The following is an 18300-nucleotide window of genomic DNA, read 5'->3' as shown; positions in this document are numbered from 1 at the left end:
CAGTAGGCATGCGGTTGCACCTGGCAACCTCTCTTTATAGGTGTGCCTTTTATCGGTGTGAACTTCCCCTTTAAGTTGTTGTCTTCCCTTCTCTGGTGTTGGAAGGGTTAACTTCCTTCCTAGTGTGTGTGTGCACTGGGTGTGTCTGACTGTGGGTGTGGCTACTTGGCCCTATAAAGCCTCAGTGGAAGGCAGTAGTCAGAGAGGGTGCTTCAGCCATGCTTGCTGGAGACATCCTCCTGCTTATTTACCATCTGCCAGTGAGGGCCACCCTGGTTGTCATTGCCATATGTCTGTTTATGTTCCCCTTTCTATGTAGCTTGGCCAGTGAGACTCCTGTTCCTCCGTGTCTAGGAGGAACGGGTCGTCTTACCCTGCTCCTAGTCCAGGGCCACCCTGAGGGCGAGCAGGAATATCAGGTTCCGGAGTATGAGCACTCCTACCTTCAGGGTTGGCTCATACGGATAGGAGACAGGGTCAGAGTTAGGGATGTGTAGGAGGTGACCAGCTCCCTAATTCTCTGTCCTGGCCTTGCAGCGACTCTATCTACGGATACCGCATGGCTGAGGGTTTTCCCCATCCTCAGCCGTGACAGTATGACAACCATGGCTCCTCACATGGCGGGCCCTCGAAAGAGGGTGAAGCATGCATCGCCATATGCTGATGGGGTGCATGCGCGTTATCCGGAGGGAGAGCGTTGTGGGGGTTTCGCCGCTGACGGCGCGGTGTGTGGCTCTTCCCCGCCATCCCTTCACCGTGTTCTGTTTTGGCATCCCCTTATTTTTATATTTGTACGTTTGTTTGTTTGGTGTGCGGTTGTATGCCTTCGAAAGAGGGTGCAGCATGCAGCGCCATCTGCCTTTGGCCTGCATGCGCGTTCTCCGGAGGGAGAGCGTTTTGGGGATCACCGTTAACGGCGCGGTTGGTGGCATATTCCCCGCCACCTTACCTTCCGTGTTGGTGATCCCTCGTCCCTCTCTATGTTCCTATCTCTGGTCGTCTGCTGGCAGCATTCCGTTAGTGTTCTGGCTGTGTGCTGGATAGGAGTGTCTGTTGGCAGCGACTGGAGTGGGGACGTTTATAGAGAGTGGACGCAGTGTCAGTGCGGTCTCCTCGGGCTGTTTCTTTGCTGGTCTCTGGTTCCTGTGTGTTGTTCCAGAGGCTGGCAGTCGGATCCTGGTTCCTGTGTGTTGTTCCAGGGTCCGGCAGCAGTCCTGGGGAGACTCGCAGGTACTGACACTGATTCCCCTTCTCCTATCCCCTTGTTGGGTCCCGCACCAGTTTCCTTTTTTTGGTGGGGGGGTTTTGAGGGGTGGGAGTGTCACGGCCATGGTCAAGGTCGTGACTCCTGTAACCGCATGCAGTTGCCTGCGATCTTGGTGTTGTTGTCAATCACAGGTGAGGGCTATAGTATGTTGCCTCACCTGTGGTTGCTGCTGGCAACATTGTGTATGTGGCAGCAGAGCAGCCTGAGCGGTGCTAGGCAGCTTGCTGCAGTAGGCATGCGGTTGCACCTGGCAACCTCTCTTTATAGGTGTGCCTTTTATCGGTGTGCACGGGGTGTTATATGTGTTGTGTGCACTTCCCCTTTAAGTTGTTGTCTTCCCTTCCCTGGTGTTGGAAGGGTTAACTTCCTTCCTAGTGTGTGTGTGCACTGGGTGTGTCTGACTGTGGGTGTGGCTACTTGGCCCTATAAAGCCTCAGTGGAAGGCAGTAGTCAGAGAGGGTGCTTCAGCCATGCTTGCTGGAGACATCCTCCTGCTTATTTACCATCTGCCAGTGAGGGCCACCCTGGTTGTCATTGCCATATGTCTGCTTATGTTCCCCTTTCTATGTAGCTTGGCCAGTGAGACTCCTGTTCCTCCGTGTCTATGAGGAACGGGTCGTCTTACCCTGCTCCTAGTCCAGGGCCACCCTGAGGGCGAGCAGGAATATCAGGTTCCAGAGTATGAGCCCTCCTACCTTCAGGGTTGGCTCATACGGATAGGAGACAGGGTCAGAGTTAGGGATGTGTAGGAGTTGACCAGCTCCCTAATTCTCTGTCCTGGCCTTGCAGCGACTCCATCTACGGATACCGCATGGCTGAGGGTTTTCCCCATCCTCAGCCGTGACAGTAAGCTAGACTAACCTAGGAACTGAACTCTACCCTTGCTGCAGGAAGCGGGACTCACCCACTCCTCCACAGAGGGGGTGTTAGAATAGAATGGAAAGCTCCATTCTCTGTACCTGTAGTTCTGCCATTTATGCTGTCACCTGCTGGTGAACCAGGCATATTACATTTGAACACAACAGTTGCAAAATAGGAAATGCACATTGTGAAGGACTTGGAATAAATACATAGGATGACACTATATTAGCCCATTAAAGATAGTAGCAGGGTGCAGAAGTGGTAATGCCACTCCGGGGCGTTGCATACCCCCTTACTTAAAAACCAAGCCGCTCTCGGCTTGTGCTTAGGGTATGCTCTAAGTGTACAGGGGAAAAATTTAAGTGCTGCATGAAAATACACATACATAGACTAACATATAAGTCAGCTACCTATGGGTTCCTGCCTATATGAGTAGGGTGTCTAACCACGGTTTTCCCTCTCGCAGTGAACCAATAAATCTAAAATACTGCACTAAGCGCTCAATACTCCACGATGTGGCCATAGTCGTATATGGAGCATGGGGGTGTCATGTACTGTAATCCCTCCACATGCTATGATACGCCCGCAAACAGAAGGGTGGCTTCATCCTGTATTCCTTTCCTAGTACCAAGATCTAGTCATGCTTTACGCTTCGTCACCTTATTTCTGAACAGGTAGCTTTTACACATTTTCCTTGGCTTGGCAAAGCACAAGGCCTTAAAACATATACACATTAGGAGGATGAGGCAGTGGTCCCCAATCTTTCTAGACACATATTAGCAGACAGCACACCCTCCCCACAGTAGTTGGGTCCTCCTGTCATGTCTCTGATGCCGTCAGGGGTACCAGGGGTTTCTCCATGAGAATCATAGCTACAGCAAATGGCCCCTTGAGGGACTCCATGGGAGTGTACTCCACAACGTCCCCCTTGTAGAGGATGTGCCTTGCCTGCGACAGGTAATGACGCTTCACAGAGCGGTGTCCCACGAAGAGCTCCCGTCCAGTTTTCTTATCCAGGAGGAAACCACTGCCTCGCTGGACTTAGAACCAGACTACTGACCCGGTTCTCCACTCCAGAAGGGGATCTCGGAGCTGCGGTCGGTCCCACACTCGGATGGCCCAGTCCTCGATGGCTCGCTTATACTCCCACATATTGGCAGCGTGGGCCGTCACCTCCTTAGGCACAATCGGGTTGAGGCCTTCAAAGGTGCCTCTCCTCCTGGGTGGCAGAGTGATAACACCAACTGGAGAAGGGGGAGGGGTTTTAGGGGAGGAGCTTCCACTTCCTCTCTCTGCACTGACATGTCACTCCCTGTAGGCAGGGCTGGATTTTTCCTCTTTAGATAGGGGCATTCCTTTACTTTGCCGCTTTGACTGTACAAAAAGGTGATAAATCATTGCGTAAAAAAAAATGGCGGATTAACCATTCGGATGTCGACGTGCACAGTTTTGCGCCTGTCGCTCTGCAACAAATTTAATAAAGTCATTTTTAAAGGGGTTTTTGCAAATTATATAGGCTTTGTGGTACAAGGACACACACATTCATCCTGTTTGTGATGCCAAAATTGCCTCCCCCTAGGGCCCTTTAACCCCTTAGGGACCGGGCTCATTTTCACCTTAAGGACCAGGCCATTTTTTGCAAATCTGACCAGTGTCACTTTATGTGGTGATATCTTTAAAACGCTTTGACTTATCCAGGCCATTCTGAGATTGTTTTTTCGTCACATATTGTACTTCAAAATGGAGTAAAAAAAAAATCCTTTTTATTTATAAAAAATATATACTAAATTTACCAAAAATTTTGGAAAATTTGCAAATTTTTAAGTTTCAATTTCTCTTCTTCTATAATACATAGTAATACCTACAAAAGTAGTTATTACTTTACATTCCCCATATGTCTACTTTATGTTTGGATTATTTTGGGAATTACATTTTTTTGGGGGGGAATGTTACAAGGCTTAGAAGTTTAGAAGTAAATCTTTAGAAGCAAAACCCACTTTTCAAGGACCAGTTCAGGTCTGAAGTCACTTTGTGAGGCTTACATAATAGAAACCACCCAAAATGACCCATTCTAAAAACTACACCCCTCAAAGTATTCAAAACTGATTTTACAAACTTTGTTAACCCTTTAGGTGTTCCACAAGAATTACTGGAAAATAGAGATACAATTTCAAAATTTTACTTTTTGGGCAGATTTTCCATTTTAATAATTTTTTTCCAGTTACAAAGCAAGGGTTTACAGCCAAACAAAACTCAATATTTATGGCTCTGATTCTGTAGTTTACAGAAACACTCCATATGTGGTCGTAAACCGCTGTACGGGCACACGGCAGGGCGCAGAAGGAAAGGAATGCCATATGGTTTTTGGAAGGCAGATTTTGCTGGACTGGTTTTTTGACACCATGTACCATTTGAAGCCCCCCTGATGCACCCCTAGAGTAGAAACTCCAAAAAAGTGACCCCATTTTAGAAACTACGGGATAAGGTGGCAGTTTTGTTGGTACTATTTTAGGGTACATATGATATTTGGTTGCTCTATATTACACTTTTTGTGAGGCAAGGTAACAAGAAATAGCTGTTTTGGCACCGTTTAAATTTTTAGTTATTTACAACATTCATCTGACAGGTTAGATCATGTGGTATTTTTAAAGACCAGGTTGTCAAAAAAAACAAAACATCATGTTTGTCAAAAAAAACAAAAAATCATGTTTTAGTGTTTCCATAGTCTGAGAGCCATAGTTTTTTCAGTTCTTGGGCGATTATCTTGGGTAGGGTATGATTTTTGCGGGATGAGATGACGGTTTAATGGGCACTATTTTGGGATGCGTATGACTTTTTGATCGCTTGCTATTACACTTTTTGTGATGTAAGGTGACAAAAAATAGCTTTTTTTTACACCTTTTTATTTTTTTTACGGTATTCATCTGAGGGGTTAGGTCATGTGATATATTTATAGAGCAGGTTGTTACGGTTGCGGCGATACCTAATATGTATATATTTTCTTATTTTGAAACAAAAAAAAATCATGTTTTAGTGTCTCCATATTCTGAGAGCCATAGTTTTTAAGTTTTTGGGCGATTATCTTAGGTAGGGTCTCATTTTTTGCGGGATGAGATGACGGTTTAATTGGCACTATTTTGGGGTGCATATGACTTTTTGATCGCTTGGTATTACACTTTTTGTGATGTAAGGTGACAAAAAATTGTTTATTTAGCACAGTTTTTATTTATTTTTTACAGTGTTCATCTGAGGGGTTAGGTCATGTGATATTTTTATAGAGCCAGTCGATACGGACACGGCAATACCTAATATGTATAATTTTTTTTTATTTATGTAATGATTTGAGCAGGCACCTTGTTCCAGGGCTGGGCGGCGGTGATCGGAAATACACATGACGTACCGGTACGTCATGTGTCCTTAAGTACCGGGACAACATGCCGTACCGGTACGCCATGTGTCCCAAACAGGTTAAGAGGAAAGAGTGCTTGTTTTCGTGATGCCAGTTGCAGTGAAGCAACAAGGCACAGGGCCCTTTTTAGTGATTATGTGGATGGTACCCAGGTGTAGGAATGCCAGAGTGGTGTAGGGTGGCCTAAATGTCCCTTTAAGTTTTGTGCTTGTGTCACGGTGCTCCTACCTGGATACGCTGGACCCTAGGCGTTGGCTCTGAAGCAATGAAAAGGGGGGTTGTTGATGAAGGGGATAATGAAATAAATGGAGTCCAGACCTTGTGATGAAGTTGATAACAGCTTTACTTTGTATAAACATTTCTCCAAACGGGTTACAGATTTTGTCTTGGTCCCAGCAGGCATTAGCATTAACTGTGGCAGGCAAACTCCACTCTGCTACATCAGTTGCTCTCTGACTCTGCTATACTAACAGGGTAGCTGTATAACTTAGCTTCCTCTGGGTGCTGCAACTTCTCTTTTGTAGTCTGACTTTAGTTTGTCCAGTGAGCTATACTTCCTGGCTTCAGAGGCTTCAAGCTGTGGCCTCCATGTCCAGCAGAGCTAAAGTTGCTCTAGTTGGCCTAGACAGGGCTCGTCCAGCAGAGACATGCACTGCTTCCTTCCCCTAGCAGGGGGGTAAGCTAGACTAACCTAGATACTGAACTCCACCCTTGCTGCAGGAAGCGGGACTCGCCCACTCCTTCACAGAGGGGGTGTTAGAATGGAATGGAAAGCTCCATTCTCTGTACCTGTAGATCTGTCATTTATGCTGCCACCTTCTGGTGAATCAGGCATATTACATTTGAACGCAACAGTTGCAAAACAGGAAATGCACATTGTGAAGGACTTGGAATAAATACATAGGATGACACTACATTAGCCCATTAAAGATAGTAGCAGGGTGCAAAAGTGGTAATGCCACTCTGGGGCGTTACACTTACATAATAGAAATCACCCATAAATGGCCCCATTTTAGAAACTACACCCCTCAAGGTATTCAAAACTGATTTTACAAGCTTTGTTAACTCTTTAGGTATTCCACAAGAATTAAAGGAAAATGTACAGTCGTGGCCAAAAGTTTTGAGAATTACATAAATATTGGAAAAGTTGCTGCTTAAGTTTTTATAATAGCAATTTGCATATACTCCAGAATGTTATGAAGAGTGATCAGATGAATTGCATAGTCCTTCTTTGCCATGAAAATTAACTTAATCCCAAAAAAAACTTTCCACTGCATTTCATTGCTGTCATTAAAGGACCTGCTGAGATCATTTCAGTAATCGTCTTGTTAACTCAGGTGAGAATGTTGACGAGCACAAGGCTGGAGATCATTATGTCAGGCTGATTGGGTTAAAATGGCAGACTTGACATGTTAAAAGGAGGGTGATGCTTGAAATCATTGTTCTTCCATTGTTAACCATGGTGACCTGCAAAGAAATGCGTGCAGCCATCATTGCGTTGCATAAAAATGGCTTCACAGGCAAGGATATTGTGGCTACTAAGATTGCACCTCAATCAACAATTTATAGGATCATCAAGAACTTCAAGGAAAGAGGTTCAATACTTGTTAAGAAGGCTTCAGGGCGTCCAAGAAAGTCCAGCAAGCGCCAGGATCGTCTCCTAAAGAGGATTCAGCTGCGGGATCGGAGTGCCACCAGTGCAGAGCTTGCTCAGGAATGGCAGCAGGCAGGTGTAAGCGCATCTGCACGCATAGTGAGGCGAAGACTTTTGGAAGATGGCCTGGTGTCAAGAAGGGCAGCAAAGATGCCACTTCTCTCCAAAAAAAACATCAGGGACAGATTGATCTTCTGCAGAAAGTATGGTGAATGGACTGCTGAGGACTGGGGCAAAGTAATATTCTCCGATGAAGCCTCTTTCCGATTGTTTGGGGCATCTGGAAAAAGGCTTGTCCGGAGAAGAAAAGGTGAGCGCTACCATCAGTCCTGTGTCACGCCAACAGTAAAGCATCCTGAGACCATTCATGTGTGGGGTTGCTTCTCATCCAAGGGAGTGGGCTCACTCACAATTTTGCCCAAAAACACAGCCATGAATAAAGAATGGTACCAAAACACCCTTCAACAGCAACTTCTTCCAACAATCCAACAATAGTTTGGTGAAGAACAATGCATTTTCCAGCACGATGGAGCACCGTGCCATAAGGCAAAAGTGATAACTAAGTGGCTTGGGGACCAAAACGTTGACATTTTGGGTCCATGGCCTGGAAACGCCCCAGATCTTAATCCCATTGAGAACTTGTGGTCAATCCTCAAGAGGCGGGTGGACAAACAAAAACCCACTAATTCTGACAAACTCCAAGAAGTGATTATGAAAGAATGGGTTGCTATTAGTCAGGAATTGGCCCAGAAGTTGATTGAGAGCATGCCCAGTCGAATTGCAGAGGTCCTGAAAAAGAAGGGCCAACACTGCAAATACTGACTCTTTGCATAAATGTCATGTAATTGTGGATAAAAGCCTTTGAAACGTATGAAGTGCGTGTAATTATATTTCACTACATCACAGAAACAAATGAAACAAAGATCTAAAAGCAGTTTGGCAGCAAACTTTGTGAAAACTAATATTTTTGTCATTCTCAAAACTTTTGGCCACGACTGTAGATGAAATTTCAGAATGTTACTTTTTTGCCAGATTTTCCATTTTAATCCATTTTTTCCAGGAACAAAGCAAGGGTTAACAGCCAAATAAAGCTCAATATGTATTAGGCCTAGTTCACACAAAGGTTTTTTTTGCGAGTGTACGGGCCATTTTCTTGTGTTCCGTATACGGAACCATTCATTTCAATGGTTCCGCATTAAAAACGGAATGTGTTCCGTATGCATTCCGTTTCCGTATTTCCGTTCCGTTGAAAGATAGAACATGTCCTATTATTGCCCGCAAATCACGTTCCGTGGCTCCATTCAAGTCAATGGGTCCGCAAAAAAAACTTAATACATGCGGAAATGCATCCATATGTCTTCCGTATCCGTTGAAAATGTTATGCCCAGCCCAATTTTTCTATGTAATTACTGTATACTGTATATGCCATACGGAAAAACGGAACGGAAAAAAGAAACAAACACAACGGAACTCAAAAACGGAACAACGGATCATTAAAAAACGGACCGCAAAACACAGAAAAAGACATACGGTCGTGTGAACTAGGCCTTACCCTGATTCTGTAGTTTACAGAAACACCCCATTTGTGATCGTAAACTGCTGTACGGGCACACAGCAGGGCGCAGAAGGAAAGGAACGCCATATGGTTTTTGGAGGGCAGATTTCACTGAGATAATTTTAAGTTGCCATGTCACAAACCCCCTCATGCACTCCAAGAGTAGAAACTCCAAAAAAGTGACCCCATTTTGGAAACTACAGAATAAGGTGGCAGTTTTGTTGGTACTATTTTAGGGTACATATGATTTTTGGTTGCTCTATATTACACTTTTTGTGATGCAAGGTAACAAAAAATAGCTGTTTTGGCACAGTTTTTATTTTTTGTTATTTACAATGTTCATCTGACAGGTTACATCATGTGCTATTTTGTAGAGCAGGTTGTTACGGATTGACAATACCAAGCATAATAAAGCATTTTTGAAAAAAATGTTTTTTTTTTTGTGTCTCCATATTCTGAAAGCCATAGTTTTTTTTTTTTGGCGACTGTCTTATGTAGGGGCTCATTTTTTTTCAGTATGAGATGACGGTTTGATTGGTACTATTTTAGGGTGCATATGACTTTTTGATCGCTTGGTATTACACTTTTTGTGATGTAATGGCTTTTTTGACACCGTTTTTAATTATTATTTTTTTTTTACGGTGTTCATCTGAGGGGTTAGGTCATGTGATATTTTTATACAGAAGGTAGTTATGGATGTGGCGATACCTAATATGTATACTTTTTTATTTATTTAAGTTTTTCATAATAAAAGCATTTTTGAAACAAAAAAAATGTTTTAGTGTCTCCATATTCTGAGAGCCATAGTTTTTTATTTTTTGGGTGATTGTCTTAGGTAGGGTCTCATTTTTTGCGGGATGAGATGACGGTTTAATGGGTACTATTTTAGAGTGTGTATGACTTTTTGATCGCTTGGTATTACACTTTTTGTGATGTGAGGTGACAAAAAATAGCTTTTTTTTTTACACAGTTTTTTTTTTTTGTTACAGTGTTCACCTGAGTGGTTAGGTCATGTGATATTTTTATAGAGCTGGTTGTTATGGAGGCGGCAATACCTAATATGTCTACTTTATTTTATTTTTTCCACTTTTAACACAATAAAAGCCTTTTTGAAAAAAAAAAAAAATGTTTTAGTGTCCCCATATTCTGAGAGCCATATTTTTTTTATTTTTTGCCTGATTGTTTTCTGTAGGGGCTCATTTTTTGCAGGATGAGGTGATGATTTGATTGGTACTATTTTGGAGGGCATACGCCTTTTTGATCACTTGGTGTTGCACTTTTTGCGATGTAAGGTGACAAAAAAAATGATGAGTTTTTATTTTATTTTTTCTACAGCGTTCAGGTGAGGGGGTGGATCATGTGATAGTTTTATACAGCGAGTCGTTATGGATGCGGCAATACCCAATATGTCTGGTTTTCTTTTTTTTTTATAATGAATATATGGGACGGCTCACCCTATTGTAGGGATGTTAGGTGCTCCAACTAAAATTGATGCACCCAAATCAATAAAATATCGAAGAATTGTATATAAAGTAGATGGGCACTCAGCAGTCAGAGTCACATAGAAATCTAAAAGTGCAATTTATTGAAATAAATAAAGGGAACTAAATTATTTTAAAACTGTAGCAAGATATATCGTTGGTGGAAGATAAGATATTCATGTTTGCACAATTTATATGTACAATATATAAGTATATTAATGATCCTCGCTTTTGTATATAAAAGTTAAGGAAGAATTGAAAAACATATGTTTGATTTATATTTGATTTATATCTTAAAGTATTTTAAGTTTTGCAGTTTTTTTATACATTTTTAATAAATTTGGATGAAAGCAATGGTTTTGTCAAAAAATAATATACTGACAGTGATCCACAGTCTACTTAAATGCTATATAGTTAATAAACGTATTAAGAACTTAAAATCTGTTAAAATGTCAGGTTTTTGTGCTGAAAAAAAAAAATGAGACAAGGATAAATCATTTCAGAACTTTTTCCACCTTTAATGTGACCTATAAACTGTACCATTCAATTGAAAAACAAACTGAAATCTTTTAGGTGGAGGGAAGAAAAAATATAAAAATAATAATAATGTGGTTGCATAAGTGTGCACACCCTCTTATAACTGGGGGTGTAGCTGTGTTCATAATTAAGCAATCACATTCAAAACCATGTTAAATAGGAGTCAGCATACACCTGCCATCTTTTAAAGTGCCTCTGATTAACCCCAAATAAAGTTCAGCTGCTCTGGTTGGTCTTTCCTGAAATGTTCTTAATCACATCCTACAGCAAAATCCATGGTCCACAGAGAGCTTCCAAAGCATCAGAGGGATCTCATTGTTAAAAGGTATCAGTCAGGAGAAGGGTATAAAATAATTTCCAAGGCATTAGATATACCATGGAACACAGTGAAGACAGTCATCATCAAGTGGAGAAAATATGGCACAACAGTGACATTACCAAGAACTGGACGTCCCTCCAAAATTGATGAAAAGACGAGGTGGAAACTGGTCTGGGAGGCTACCAAGAGGCCTACAGCAACATTAAAGGAGCTGCAGGAATATCTGGCAAGTACTGGCTGTGTGGTACATGTGACAACAATCTCCCGTATTCTTCATATGTCTGGGCTATGGGATAGAGTGGCAAGACGAAAGCCTTTTCTTACGAAGGAAAACATCCAAGCCAGGCGACATTTTGCAAAAAGTCTCCCAAAAGCATGTGGGAAAAGGTGTTATGGTCTGATGAAATCAAGGTTGAACTTTTTGGCCATAATTCCAAAAGATATGTCTGGCGCAAAAACAACACTGCACATCACCAAATGAACACCATACCCACAGTGAAGCATGGTGGTGGCAGCATCATGCTTTGGGGCTGTTTTTGTTCAACTGGAACTGGGGCCTTAGTTAAGCTAGAGCAGGGATGGCCAACCTGCGGCTTTCCAGCTGTTGTAAAACTACAACACCCACCATGCCCTGCTGTAGGCTGAAAGCTGTAGGCAGTGTGGGCATGCTGGGAGTTGTAGTTTTACAACAGCTGGAGAGCCTCAGGTTGGCCATCCCTGAGCTAGAGGGAATTATGAACGGTTCCAAATACCAGTCAATATTGGCACAAAACCTTCAGGCTTCTGCTAGAAAGCTGAACATGAAGAGGAACTTCATCTTTCAGCATGATAACGACCCAAAGCATACATCCAAATCAACAAAGAAATGGATTCACTAGAAGAAGATTAAAGTTTTGGAATGGCCAAACCAGAGCCCAGACCTGAATCCGATTGAAAATCTATGGGGTGATCTGAAGAGGGCTGTGCACAGGAGATGCCCTCGCAATCTGACAGATTTGGAGTGTTTTTGCAAATAACAGTGGGCAAATCTTTCCAAGTCAAAATGTGCCATGCTGATGCTGATAGACTCATACCCAAAAAGACTGAGTGCTGTAATAAAATCAAAAGGTGCTTCCCTCTACCTAAAAGATTTCAGTTTGTTTTTCAATTTAGTTGTACAGTTTATAGGTCAGATTAACCCTTTCCCGACCCATGACGTACTACTACCTTATGGGAACCACTGCGTTCCTGCCCGGCAGTCCCTGGTAGCCAGGCCCCTGCTGTATCCTCCATAAAAAAGTATACATATTAGGTATCTCCACGTCCATAACAACCAGCTCTATAAAAATATCACATGACCTAACCACTCAGGAGAACACCTTAAAAAAAAAAAAAAAAAAAAAAAACTGTGTAAAGAAAAGCTATTTTTGTCATATTGCTTTACAAAAATTGCAACAGCAAGTGATCAAAAAGACGTATGCCCCCCAAAATAGGACCAATCAGACCGTCACCTCATCCCGCAAAAAATTAGACCCTACCTAAGAGAATTTGTCAAAAAATATAAAAGCTATCACTCTCAGACAATGGAGACACTAAAATATGAAAATTTTTCCTTCAAAACTGCTATTATTGTGCTAAAGTGAAAAAAAAAAGTATACATATTAGGTATCTCCATGTCCGTAACAACCAGCTCTATAAAAATATCACATGACCTAACCACTCAGGAGAACACCGTAAAAAAAAATAAAAAAATGTGTAAAGAAAAGCTATTTTTGTCATATTGCATCACAAAAATTGCAACAGCAAGGGATCAAAAAGGCGTATGCCCCCCAAAATAGTACCAATCAGACCGTCACCTCATCCCGCAAAAAATTTGTCCCTACCTAAGAGAATCGGTCAAAACATAAAAAAGCTATGGCTCTCAGAGTATGGATAAACTAAAATATAATTATTTCGGTTTCAAAACTGCTATTATTGTGTAAAACTTAAATAAATAAGAAAAAGTAGACATATTAGGTATTGCCATGTCCGTAACGATCTGCTCTATAAAAAAGTCACATGACCTAATCCCTCAGGTAAACGCTGTAAAAATAAATAAATAAAAACTGTGCCAAAACCAATTTTTTGGTCACCTTGCCCCATAAAGTGTAATAATGTACCCATAATTGGTACCAATAAAAACGTCAACTCTTCCTGCAAAAAACAAGGTTTTTGTATCTCCATTTTCTGAAGGCCCTATTTTTTTATTTTTTCGGCAAAGAAAATAAAAAAAATAGGGCGTTCAGAAAATGGAGATACAAAAACCAAATTTTTTGTTTTAAAAAATGCTATATTATGTAAGTAAAACTGAAACAAACATCATAGAAAGAAGACATATTTGATATCATTGCGTCCGTGACAATCTGCTCTATAAAAATAGCGCATGATCTAACCTGTCAGATGAATATTGTTAAAAATAATAAATAAAAACGGTGCCAAAATCATATGTACCCCAAAATAGTAGGGTGTAGTTTCTAAAATTGGGTCATTTTTGGGCAGTTTCTATTATGTAAGCCTCACAAAGTGACTTCAGACCTTAACGAACTGGTCCTTAAAAAGTGGGTTTTGGAAATTTTCCGAAAAATTTCAAGATTTGCTTCCAAACTTCTAAGCCTTCTAACGCCCCCAAAAAATATTTCATTTTCAAAATGATCCAAACATGAAGTAGACATATGGGGAATGTAAATGAATTACTATTTTTGGAGGTATTACTATCTATTATAAAATTAGAGAAATTGAAATTTGGAAATTTGCTAATTTTTCAAAATTTTTGGTAAATTTGGTATTTTTTTATGAATAAAAATGATTTTTTTACTCATTTTTATAAAAAAGTACGATATGTGACGAGAAAACAATCTCAGAATGGCCTGTATAAGTAAAAGTGTTTTAAAGTTATTACCACATAAAGTGACACATGTCAGATTTGCAAAAAATGGCCTGGGCAGGAAGGTGAAAACAGGCCCGGGGTTGAAGGGGTTAAAGGTGGAAAAAGTTCTGAAATGATTTATCTTTGTCTCATTTTTTTACATCACAGAAACCTGACATTTAAACAGGGGTGTGTAGACTTTTTATATCCACTGTAAGTACATACTTTCTGTCCCGCTGTTGTTGGTGACGACAATAAGCTCTTAACGTGGGACGCCACGAATAAGCCAAATATTATATTGAAGTATCTTATATATGGTACTGTCTGCACTGCCTACACATAACTTAGATTGTGAGCCCCATTGGGGACAGTTGGATGCTAATGTCTGTAAAGCGCTGCGGAATATGGTAGCGCTATATAAGTGCATAAAATAAATAAATAAATAATATGCTGGAACTTCTTATGTGATCACGATATACAAATCGCTAGCAGTTTAGGACTGGTTACAACATCAGCCATTCTTTTTTTGGTGATTTAACTTTTAATTATCTACTGTTCTCTATCTGATTTTACCATCTGTGGGGGACCTATATCCCTCAGCTGCGTTCTTAAGGAGATTTAATGTAACATTTGTTTTTTACTTTTTTATCTGACATCCTTATGTATTTATCCAATGCTTATGTTTTAAAATAATTTTGTTTCCCCGATTTATTTCAATAAATTGCACTTTTGGGTTTCTATTATTTTACAATTTTATGTTTTATTTTGGGAATTTTTTTTTCTACTTGAAACTTAATTTTTTTATTATGAAAAACACTTTTATTTGTACTTTTTTTGTACTTTTTATTTTTGTCCCACTCTGGGACTTCCACTTCTGGGGTCTGATGCCCTCTGCAATGCATTACAATACATCCTGCTTTTATGCTGACACACTGCCTGTGAGACCCAGCCTAAGGTGCTGGATCTCACAGGCTTCCGTACAAGGCAAGCTCCGTTGCCTATGGCTGGCATCGGGCTGCCTTCTCTGCCATCGGGTCCCCGTCACTGCAGCGCAGGGACCCGATGGGGAAGCGGAGGGCATACGTACCCTTCGCGAACCCTTGGCATACCGCGGCCAGCTTTGACTGTGGCATACATGGGGTTAACACACCGGCATCAGTGTTTTCACCGATGCCTGCGTATGCAGCAGGGGCCTGGCTGTCAGTAACTGCCGGGTCCGTGCCGCTGATCAGAGGGGCGCAGCTCCTGCACCCGCCCGATCAGCCCACCGTACATGTACGGCTCTGGTCCTTAAAGGGTTTCTGTCACCCCACAAAACTCTTTTTTTTTTTTTTGGATAGTTAGATTCCTTATAGGGCGATATAGGAGAATATAATAGTCTTACTTACTTTCATGCGGCCGATTCTTTAGAAAACGAAGTTTTATAATATGTAAATCAGGGCTCTACCAGCAAGTAGGGCGTCTACTTGCTGGTAGCCGCAGCAGAAAACCGCCCCCTCGCCGTGTTGATTGACAGGGCCAGCCGTGATCTCCTCCTCCGGCCGGCCCTGTCAGTATTTCAAAAATCGCACGCCTCTGGTCATTCGGCGCAGGCGCTCTGAGATGAGGAGGCTCGTCTCCTCAGCACTCCCTCAGTGCGCCTGCGCCGATGACGTCTTCTCTTTCGGTGATGTCATCGGCGCAGGCGCACTGAGGGAGTGCTGAGGAGACGAGCCTCCTCATCTCAGAGCGCCTGCGCCGAATGACCACAGGCGCGCGATTTTTGAAATACTGACCGGGCCGGCCGGAGGAGGAGATCACGGCTGGCCCTGTCAATCAACACGGCGAGGGGGCGGTTTTCTGCTGCGGCTACCAGCAAGTAGACGCCCTACTTGCTGGTAGAGCCCTGATTTACATATTATAAAACTTTGTTTTCTAAAGAATCGGCCGCATGAAAGTAAGTAAGACTATTATATTCTCCTATATCGCGCTATAAGGAATATAACTATCCAAAAAAAAAGAGTTTTGTGGGGTGACAGAAACCCTTTAAGTCACGTCCACCAGCGCCGTACATGTATGGCACGGGTCTTTAAGTGGTAAAAAACCTACAATACAAATAAAGGGATGAGCCCGTGAACATTCTTTTTTTCGTGCATACCTTAAATACCTATGTCCTGTAGTGGTCTTTTTTTTATACAGAGAACAGTTTTTTTCTTGACTTGTAGCAATACTGCCACCTATCTGTGACTCGGCAGTATGACTGGATTTTGAAAACCCCCAGAAAAATGTATTCTATAGAAAGGTCAGTCTCCTGTGTAAATATATAGAGTTATATAGAGTGTTTTTACATGTACAGATATCTGACCAATTGTTTTGTCTGGTCTGACCAATATTAGTCAGAACTGTGTGTAAATGGTTATTTGATCTGATGGAATTTGTCTCATCTGCCAAAAAACTAATGTAATGTGATGTGCATAAAAATGTATTGATAATCATAATGATTGTAGCGTGTAAACAGCATCTGAAACGCGTCAGAATGACAACTATGTATAGAGAACATGAAGGTTTTATTATGGGACCATCATAACAGATGAGGCAGATATGCATTGGTTTTAATGGTCCTTTTACTAAATGTTCATTCCTGATAATTGCCTGATCGTCAGGAGAGGTGAGAGCTGCATTCACATGCAGCAGTCACCTCCACAGTATAGTGACAAGCAATTGCTTGCTGAATCATTGATTCTGGGCAGCAGGTCACTGTTTACCTAGGCCGATCTGCTGCACAGAAGCAATCATTTTTGGTGTTAGCCAAAAGACACAATCACTTGATACAGTGATCAGGAAGGAGCTTTTCTACAAATGCTCATCCTTGAAAATTGGCCTGATTGTCAGTCCACATAAAAGGATGTTAAACTAACAAAATATCTGAGTGTGAAAACAGCCAACTCTGACCAAAACCTTCCTTAAAATTAGTCTGATAGGTCAGAAATCTGTGTGTAAACCCTACTTTAGGAAACAAAAATCACTTTTCAGAAACTACAGAACTGCACATAATTGGTTGGTAATACAAACTCATAGGCACCCAGAGTGCCACTGTATTGTTCTCAGTTGAACACTTTATTTTCCCCTAGCAGCTTTGGGCAATAATTTGACATGCATTACACCATGCCAGTTTTTTTTTTTTCTATCTTGTGGATTCAGATCTTGTAGAAACAGATTAGAATCAGTGTAAAAATAATAGATATATGTAGATGGCCTCAACATTATGACATAGCTTCCCTTGCTGCTTTATCTTTTGATGGCCTACACTTTTCCTGTACCCCCAGAGTAGTCATACTTCTTTCTCCACAGTGCACATTTCAGGTCAATACCCCTGTACCCTCTCTCACATTCACCTCTTTTGAGGTTCACATCATCAGACTCTTCAACCCAGTTGGCAGTTGTCTATACCCAGGGCTCACCCACCCAGTTCTTGTATCATTTTGCTGCTTGGTGTCCTCATTTTTATTGGCTGAATTGCCAACTTATAATGGGTGACTTTAAAGATCCAATATCCCCATTAGCCTCTCACAACCTAATTCCTCTGCCACACACAAAGACGGCAATATGCTTCATCTAGTCTTCTTCCGCATCTGCTCAGTGTTTGACTTTACTTCTTTCTGACCACAATCATCTTTCAATTACTTATACATATCTCTTAATCTTCTCATGACCTTCCTACCTTTCACACATACAAAAGCCTACATGCCATTAACTCCCAGCAACTTGTTGACACCCTACCATTATCATTGGCAACAATCTCTTGGCTCTCATGACGATCTGGCTGCGAATCATAAAAACCATATCCTCCAAACCAGCCTTGGTGAAGCAGCTCCCATTACACTCCAACCTTCCCAACACAGACCACAGCAACCCTGGCACACACCTGAGACTCGTTTTCTTCAGTGCTGCTCTAGGCGTGCCAAACGTTTATGGAGAAAATCACGAATCCCTGCAGATTTTCTCCATTATAAATGTATACTTTAAATCTACAACTCTGCTCTCCACCTTCTCAAACAGACCAATCTCCTCACTTTCAGATAGCGTAAAATGATACTTTTCACTCCCTCAGCCCTAAAATACACCCCCCCCCAATAACTGACCTCTGTGCTGAAGACCAGTCCACTTACTTCAAAGATAAGTTTGCTAACATCAGGCAGGAAATAATCTCCCCTCCCTCTCACATTTCTTGTTCTCTCTCCTCATTTGACCCTATAACAGATGGAGAAGTCTCCAAGATCCTCTCTTCTCCACAGACTACCTATTCCCTCATACCTCCTCCAGTCCCTCTCCCTGGCTGTCATTAGTCACCTAA

This window comes from Bufo bufo, chromosome 2, assembly GCF_905171765.1.
Source record: "Bufo bufo chromosome 2, aBufBuf1.1, whole genome shotgun sequence".
NCBI lineage: Eukaryota > Metazoa > Chordata > Amphibia > Anura > Bufonidae > Bufo > Bufo bufo.
The sequence above is the reverse complement of the archived record's forward strand: the minus strand, read 5'-3'. Positions refer to the sequence as shown.